We start from the raw sequence: 9286 nt of genomic DNA, 5'->3' as shown, positions 1-9286 counted from the left end.
ATACACATATCCGATTATTAGCACCGATGACACAATAAATATTATTGTCAATTTTTCAAGTAAAGGTCTTTCGTACCATAATCCAACTGAGATTAAAATATACCTTATTACTTTAAAGTGTTTGAGTTTTAAAAAATCCTTTGATGTTATTAAATCCATATTTTTTCTTGCGTTGTTCCTTGCGTACAACTATTCTTACTTACTTCCTTACGAAGAGCTCGAGCTACTACGCGCGAGTTTATTTTTTATGAAATCTATAAAACTGCTAAGACCTAAGAAATTATTTAAAAAACCTTTACTTTTATGCATTCATTTAATGGCGCTCCAATTTGCATTCGTAATATTCGTGGATCGTAAGACCTTTAATAATTTTATTATGATTCTAACGTCCTATAGAAAATACGAAAAAAAAAATCAAAAAATTTACATCCGATTTGGCTTCAATTTGGTTTGTAGCTTTATTTAAATATTACAACCATGAACAGTTTGAAATCCAGAAAATTTTTTTGAAAGAAGAGACACTTCTAGCCCGAAGGTTTCGTAACTCTGATAAATTACAATCAATTTTTTGCAAGTAACTTTTTAAAATGATTTTTTAGGAGCCACACACTACTATATTTTACTTACGGAGAGCTTTCAATGCAAGATAATTTTGTACGTGGAAAAAAGTTCAGCTTTGCTTATCATAATATCAATGAGCTACGTATAGTTCTATGACTATCATGATGTTGGATTTAGTTATTCTATTTTTTTTTTTTCAAAGTTTGGTTTTTATTTTATTTGCCTATGCACCGCAGATATTTATCCTTTCCCCTTCATCATAGATTTTGGGAAACTGAACACACTTTAATTTATAAATTCTGGAGGCTATAAGCAAAGCTTAAATAATAAAGAACTGTGAAGGTCAATGCATGAAAATAAGGGTACCCTTGACGCACACTAAAGATTTGCAATATGCAAAAGCGAAAATTGACGTGCAGAAATTTTTTTTTCATTTTTGTTATACAACATTACCTTTAAAAAATATTAAAAAACTATAGAAATAGATTGTAAATATCATCGATATTAACAAACATGAATTTTAAATTATTTCGTATTTTTGCTATTTCTTTACAAACCAAAACTAAACACTTTTTAAAAAATAATAACACGTTTTTTATTGTATTACGTGCAAAGATTAATCCGGAATAATTCAATGTTCCCGCCACTACCTTAAAAAGAGAGAAGAACACTTCTACGCAAGGAAAATGCAAATCAGGAAAAAAAGTTCTAACGGGTTTTTAATAGAAAAAAAATTGTGAGATTAACAAACGAGTGGGGGCTCTTAAGATAAGAATATAACTTTGATTTTCTTTTCTTTAAACCTTCGTTCAGTGAAATTGAGATTTTAAAAACTTCTTAGTTGTATAGTATGTTAAGACGATTAGTATTGACAACCAGTGCAAAAAAAATGTTGTTTTTAAAAAAAATACAATACCTGAGTTTATGAAATGAATAAAAAATTAATCCTGAAAAATTGTAACACCCTATTTCAAACATTTTTGTGTAAAAAAATTTGACATGTCTGATTTTTATACAAAACCGATGTATTATAATTTCTTAAGATTAATTTTGTATTTATTTCATAAACCTAGTTATTTTATTTTTTAAGTGATAACATTAAATTTTTTTGCACTTTTTAAAAACGGTGGCGTAAATAAGCAGTTACTTGAGAATTAGTAAAGAATAAATTAACAATAGAACTTCAGAATTTCAAAAAAAATGTTACAGTTTATTAAAAAAAAGACTAGAATATGTTTTGGAGGTGAATTATCGACTTTAGTAATGTGATTAGTAATACCAGTTAATAACTCAGCAATCCGAGGTGTCTTGCGGTAGTTATGGCGTATCATGGTCAGGACACGTGTGGTGAAGGTAATAATGAGTACACTATAGTACCGTTCGATTACAAGTCAATTATAAACACGAGCACCTAAGATTTATATTTACAATAGCAGGAGTTACAAACGTTGTTCATCAGTTTCGTGGAATAAATTATTTTTGCCTACACGATTACTACTTTTTGTAATAACTATTACGTAAAAACGAATGCATAATTCTACCCAACAAGAATATTTGACAAATTATGAATACTCAATAGGGTCACAAGAATCTCTAAGAAGTGAGACTTTTACACAAAACTAGTGTTTTGTAGAATACAGACAAGTCATATAAGAAAACGCCGTCTTCATAATCTGAAAGGTAAAAGATATACTACCCATTTATGTAAGAAATTAAATTAAAAATAACTATAAAAGATTGAAAATATACTTACAATTTTGTAGGTCTCAAAGTTTAAGGCCATAAATTTTCCCGCAGTAAAAATACAAGGCTTCATACATCTGTACCTCATGATTTGCAGCAAAACTTTTGATTTTTGTGGTAATTCATACCATTTGCACGTATAACTGTAGAAGCAATGGTTTCGATCAATTATAATTAAATATAGTGTGTACATGTACATTTACTACATTCTAATTAAGATATGAAACTCATTTACGTTAGTAAAAAAAATCGTCAATTTCATATATAATTATTTGCCCTGGTCAATTCACCGATAATAAAATCGTCACTATACAAATAAAAAATGTAACTCCTCTGTCGAGTTCAAAAGAATCGCTTGTTTCGAGCAACTGAAAAATTTGTGTAATTAATGTATTTGTATATACTGCTTAATAAAAAATCATTTAAAGTTTTAGGAAATAAAGACTTACAGATATTGGTATTATACTGACAAAAGTCATCGATACAAAAATAGCCATGCCAAACTAGGTGTTATACATGTTTTCAATTTTTTCTATAAAACTTTTTTTTTCATTAAATAAATTTAAAGAGTTACTTTTGTAGAATAGTTTTGTATTTAGAGAGACTTAGATGCTAAGTAGTCAATGAAAGCTACATTTGTAGATTTAATCTCAAAATTTAGTTTTAGTCAAAAATCATTTATATAATACAACTGTTTTATCGATGGTATGGAAATAAAAGTATATAGACAGCTCTGTAGAAAATTTGTATAGTGATTGCATCAGTTCTCATTGACGAACTACATATTTTACTACCAGTAATACTAAATTTCACTTGAGTCACGTGATCGACGTTCGAACTTTATAATACCAATGTAAAAGATTTTCTAAATTACCTTATACTCGTGATGATTAGGGAACATGAAAAATTTGATTGGAGCATTTAAATTAATAATTTACTAATACTCAACTCTAAACACGTTTGGTGTAATTTGATAGAAGAGATAAGCATGTCATAAGATTCGATTTTATCGTCCGCCAGTTCTGCAGTGGCTACTTGTATACGATACCTTAAATCAATTGATCATTCCAATGTTATTTACGTAATGTAAAAATTTATTTATTTCTTACTTGATAACGTGGACCATGGCAATAATTTGGTGTACAAGCATTATTATACAAAAAAGCAATATAGTCCATAACGTTAATAAGTATTAGAGACGCAAAGTAATGCAAGAAATAATTTTCATTTGGACCAGCAATAAAATTAACTTTCAGTAAGTATATTTTTGGCTGAGACTCATTTAATGGTACTATCAAGTCTAAATATAATGTCATCAACGATGCCTGGCTGGCTAGTATCGTAGCCGTTACAATCAAATCTGTAAAAGAATATTTGATGCTGAATATTTAAAACAATATATTAATTACATAAAGAGTAATTTTTACATGATTACAAATAAGAAGTTGTATCAAATGTAACCCAGAATCTTCTTTTATGGACACAATGGCTTTTTCATTTTTATCATGCAATGATAAAAAAAGAAGTGTGATTTTTTAAAACATTTCGTATATCTAAAAAATATTTGAATCTAATTAAAACAAATGTTTTAGAAACAACTAGATATAATACTTTTTTACTACATACCATTTTAGAGTTGAGTAAGGTGAATAAATATGCTAATAATGTTGCAGTTACATACACAAATATGATAAAATTTTCAATCCATAACAAATAATCTCCACCCCAGTTACTTATGACACCTAAGAACTGAAAAATAACAGAAATATACATGAGTTAGGTAATATAACCATTAAACTTCTATGTCAATTCAAATTTCTAATAAACATTTAGTGTGAAAAATTTTATTTGTGTTAGTGAATCACCAATTGTATTACTAAAATACAAAAAGGAAAAGTATTGGTAAATAAATTTTCACTCTAACATTTTTATAAAAACTAAATGTTTGATTTTTTAAAATTTAAAATAAGGTAATATCGCCGTACTATAAGTGTGAAGTCAACTTAAGTCTATAGTTTTCTATATAATGGGCGTATTCTAAATATACTGATACCACAGCCAACAGTAACTTTGATTTTCGAAAAAGGTATAACGTTATGATCATTTGATGCCAAGACTGCCTTTATCTAACATGAAACATGCAGATAACTTTTATTGGATAGCCAACATATTTTACATAATATTACAATATTTCCAAAAGTATGACACATAATTTTTTTACGATTAAACTTACAGATTATAGCATCATTTATCGTAGATATTGTTTTCAACACTATTATTTTTTCGTTTTTTCCATGCAAGTTATTGGACTATTAGAAAGAAAATTTGTCAAAACAACACGATTAGATATTACCGATTATTTCACCTAATGACGTTATTAAATAAGTTATTCTTCAATTTATGTTGTGTTTAACCAAAAATTTGATAATAAAACATTAAAAGAAGAAATATGTTTAAATGATGGATGTCATTAATTTTTCTCACGAGCGTTATTTTATGAATTTGTGTGTGTATTATATATTTACTTTACATATTTACTATTACAAAGAAAAAAAAAACTTTGTATTAAAAAATTTTTCAATGTATTGAAACTGCCTCTAAAAAATCACACGCAACGAAGTTATGGGAATCTGGCGTGAAACATAAATCGACAACAGCGCTGCGATTGGTGGAGTACAGCACTATCTGATGGAATAAATTCAACGTCTCCATATAACCACATGTAAAATGCAGTACTCTCAATTGTGGTTATTTTGTAGCAGGGTCGTTATTTCGAGTGAAATAACTTGCATTTAGAAATATTATTTGTGACAGTACACAGATTCAGCTTGAAAATGTCTTTAAGTTTTTGTTACATTTAACCCACAATACGCCACATCTGTACACTACATCGCTATAGATATACTCGCGTGTTAAAATTTCCAACAAAAGTGGCGCTGGTGTTCTATTGGGAATATACCTGTACCACGTGACACGGTTATATATATGTGACAATGAGAGGAAAAGTAGTACAGGCCTAATGGGAGAAATTAAGTTTTTATTTTTTTTCGTGGTAGAAAAGGTGTTGAACACAAAAAGTTTCCGGAGCACATATTTTCAACATTATGAGAGTAAGGTTGTTATTATATATGAAATCGTTTATTAAAGCCGTAAACAGCGTTTTGAAGATACGAAGTGCAGCTTACATTGAGCTACTCGTTTCTGCTACTGCTGCTGTCGCTCTTATGCCTACTTAGAGGTAAACAAGCAGCTTGATGTTAGGTTAAACGTTACTTCGTACCTTTAAAAAGATGTTTTCGGCCTTAATAAACGATTTCATCATATAAAAAAATAAAAACCTAACTCTTACAATGTTAAAAATATGTACTCCGGAAACTTTTTGTGTTCAACATCTTTTCCACCACAAAAAAAAAAAAATTTAATCTCTTCTATAAGGCCTATACTACGTTTCCTCTCGTTGTCATATATACATCGCCATGTCACATGGTACAGGCATATTCCCAATAAGTCAGGTCCCAGTCCCTGGCTGCAGTGTTGGGTGAAGAGGACTCTCGCAGTAAAAATTGTGGTCAGTAACATGAAAGTTACTGTCACTAACATATCAATAATCTATACAGTGTTGGAAAAGCGAATAGGCAGAAAAGGAGGGGGAATTCCATTTGGGATTATGCCTCTACCACGTGACCTCAGTATATATATGACTAATATAGAGGAGAAATAACACGGGTCTTAAGGGAGGAATCTTGTTTTTATATTTTTTTCGCATTTATTAAGATATTGAGCTTAAAAAGGTTGTTAATTCCATGTTACTGACATATTGAGAATTACGTAATTATTTTTTTCGTTTGGTGAATTCGCTTATCAAGGTTGAAACAGCGTTTTGAACGTATACGGAGTGCCGTTTAACCCTACTTTGAGCTGTTTATTTCAGCTGTTGCTACCATAGAGATATTATAGATAGAGTAGGCAAGCCACCGATTCTTCTGTAAGTGGCAGCGTTAACACAATAAAAAGAGATGTAACATTGAGTTACCTTTCTATCTCTCTCTGTGCTCGCTGCTGATTGGCTGATGTTTTACGTATATGTGGGCATAGGCAATCAGTAGCGACCACAGAGAGAGATAGAAAGGTAGCTCGATGTTGCATCTCTTTTTAACGTGTCAACGCTTGCACCTCCAGGCTTGCCTACTCTATCTATAATATCTCTATGGTCGCTACTGCTGCGCTACTGCTGCTGATGCTCAGAGATAAACAAACAGCCATAGAGATATTAGAATAGAGTGCGCTAATGCCTGAAAACTGCGTCAGACGGTGCGAGAGAGACAAATGCGAGAATTTCCCTCCGTCTCTCTCTGTTTTCCAGCCATTCAGCGCTTGGAGAGGGAGTAGAGCCAATCACAGCGATCGGCTAGAGAGAGATGGAGAGAGATTCTCGCATCTGTCTCTCTCGCACCGTCTGACGGGCTAACTTACTGGCAGCAGTATATTTTGCGCACTTTATTCTAATATCTCTATGCAAACAGCTCAAAGTAGGGTTAAACGGCACTCCGTATACGTTCAAAACGCTGTTTCAACCTTCATAAACGAATTCACCAAACAAAAAAAATAACTATGTAATTCTCATTATGTCAGTTACATGGAATTAACAACCTTTTAAAGCTCAATGTCTTTTTAAGTGCAAAAAAAAAATAAAAACAAGATTCCTCCCATAAGACCTGTGTTATTTCTCCTCTATATTAGTCATATATATACTGAGGTCACGTGGTAGAGGCATAATCCCAATAGATTTGTTCGGGATTTAGCTTGGAGCAGCTCGGAGCGCTCCTTTTTTCTATAGTCAATGTAATAACTTCAATAGATTGACTATAGAAAAAAAGAGTGCTCCAAGCTAAATCCCGAACAAATAACAAATCTAGTGTTGGCTCCCTGGCGCCATCTAAGCCAAGCTTGCTAGATTATAGATTAAATATTAGAGATTACTATCCCCATAACTGTTTGGACCATAGGTACTCTATTAACTCTTTTTTGGCCAACTTGGTTCCGAACGTTCTAGTTATTGTATCCAAATTCATTTGCAAAATTAAAATAAATATATAAGGATCCAGTTTACTATCGATTGGCACTCTGAGAGAAACATAAGTATAATATGTATATGTGTATGGGTATGCTATGTATTTGTATGTTTGTATGTATTTATATGCATATGTATGTGAAGGTGTATGTATGTATATATGCGTTTTTACATATCGAGGTAATATTAATCAGAGACTACATATCAATATTAAATAAGGTATAGGGCCTTTAACACCTACGTTAACAAACTTAAGTATTGAAATGTCCAAATATTTTAATAGACTCTCTTAATAAGAGAAAAAGAGAAACGCCGGTCCTCTCATGGTTTTTGAAAATATACAGTTCAAATTATGAACTTACTCAACATATGTAGATTTATAGGTTATGTTATGCCGCTTACGACAAATATCAATTTTTTAAAGCTCAATAACTGCAAAACTACGAAAAGAGCCGTGTTTACCTTTTTATTTTATAGAGGTCCAATTCAAATTTCAGATAATTCAATGCATTACTTTTTCAAAAAAGTTACATTTCAGATTATGCACACTGACACTCTCTTTCATGAGCAAGAAATGTAACTTTTCTCTCTCAATTCGCAACGAATTGCATTGAATTTGGGCTCAATTAATTCCTCAAAGTGCACGCTTGGGGGCTCTTCTCCTTATTTTGGATTTAAATAGCAAGATAATTAGTTATTAACCATAATTTCTCACAATAGAGAGGTTGGTAAAGTAGAAACTCTGGCCGATATACTGAATTCCCTTGATCTCAGATTTGATATTTCATAAAAAAAAAAAAAAAAAAAAAAGACATTCAAGAAAGTGAGGTAAGCAGTTAAGGAGGTTCGGAAGTATCATTAAAGGGATGAGGAAGGGGGAGTCCCCTCTGCCCGCGCAGCTTGGCCCCCTTTACCGCGCACCCCCTCTTGCACCCCACAAACTCAATATTTTCCTTACGTTTAACGTTTGCATTGTTTAAAATGCTCTATAACATGCCTCTAAATTTTTCTCAATAATTAAACAATAATTAACTTGTAGGTAGATCTTTTTCAATACCTTTGCATTTTTCAAAAAGTTGTATACAACTCTACGACGGAAGTAAAGAGGCCTCAGATTTTCTGGCTGTCATCCTCGAATTCGATAGTACCCGGACGGTCTAAGACTTGCTTTACTTTTCCAATTTAGGCTCATAACATGCTATTAGATTTGCTTTCTACATGTTACTATAGTGTACTATTATAATTCATATCAAAAATTCACTTACCGCATATATTTTGCCTATTATTAGTAGCGATGACACAATAAACACTAATGTCAATTTTTTGAATGCAGGTCCATCATACCATAAGCCGATAGCAATGAACAAATTACTCATAAATTTTATGTATTTTTTTTCAGGCCAATCACCCAACGTGTTTTTTAATCCATTTTTCCGTCTAATTTTGCTTACACAAAATAATTCTAACTCAGTCTCTTATCAAGAGCTCAAACTGCCACGTGTAAGCTCATTTTTTATTAAAACTCTTAAATTGCTCAAAACTAACAGACCATTATAAAAATATTACGTTCATACAGTCGTTCAATGGAACTTCAATTTGCATGCGTAATATTTGGAAGTATACATGCGCATGAGCTTTATCGATGTTTTTTATTCTTAATAGTTCTCACAACCATGAAAAATACTACAACGTAAGTGTTTAAAATTTTTTTTTTTTTTTCTAGCCAAATTAAATGGTAACGATCTTTTAATTTTTACAGAATAAAACGGCTGAATTCATGTTAAAAATATAATATTGATAGTAATATTATATTACCACTATTACTACAGTTTTCTAGGTACTTTTGCAAATTATTTCTATTTAGACCACAACGACCACATTTAAGATACATGTATATTACGGAAACGTAGA

Source organism: Copidosoma floridanum, unplaced genomic scaffold (assembly GCF_036245765.1).
Source record: "Copidosoma floridanum isolate Cflo_tuat_1 unplaced genomic scaffold, Cflo_Japanese_pri ptg000013l, whole genome shotgun sequence".
Classification (NCBI taxonomy): Eukaryota; Metazoa; Arthropoda; class Insecta; order Hymenoptera; family Encyrtidae; genus Copidosoma; species Copidosoma floridanum.
This window is presented reverse-complemented; position numbering follows the sequence as displayed.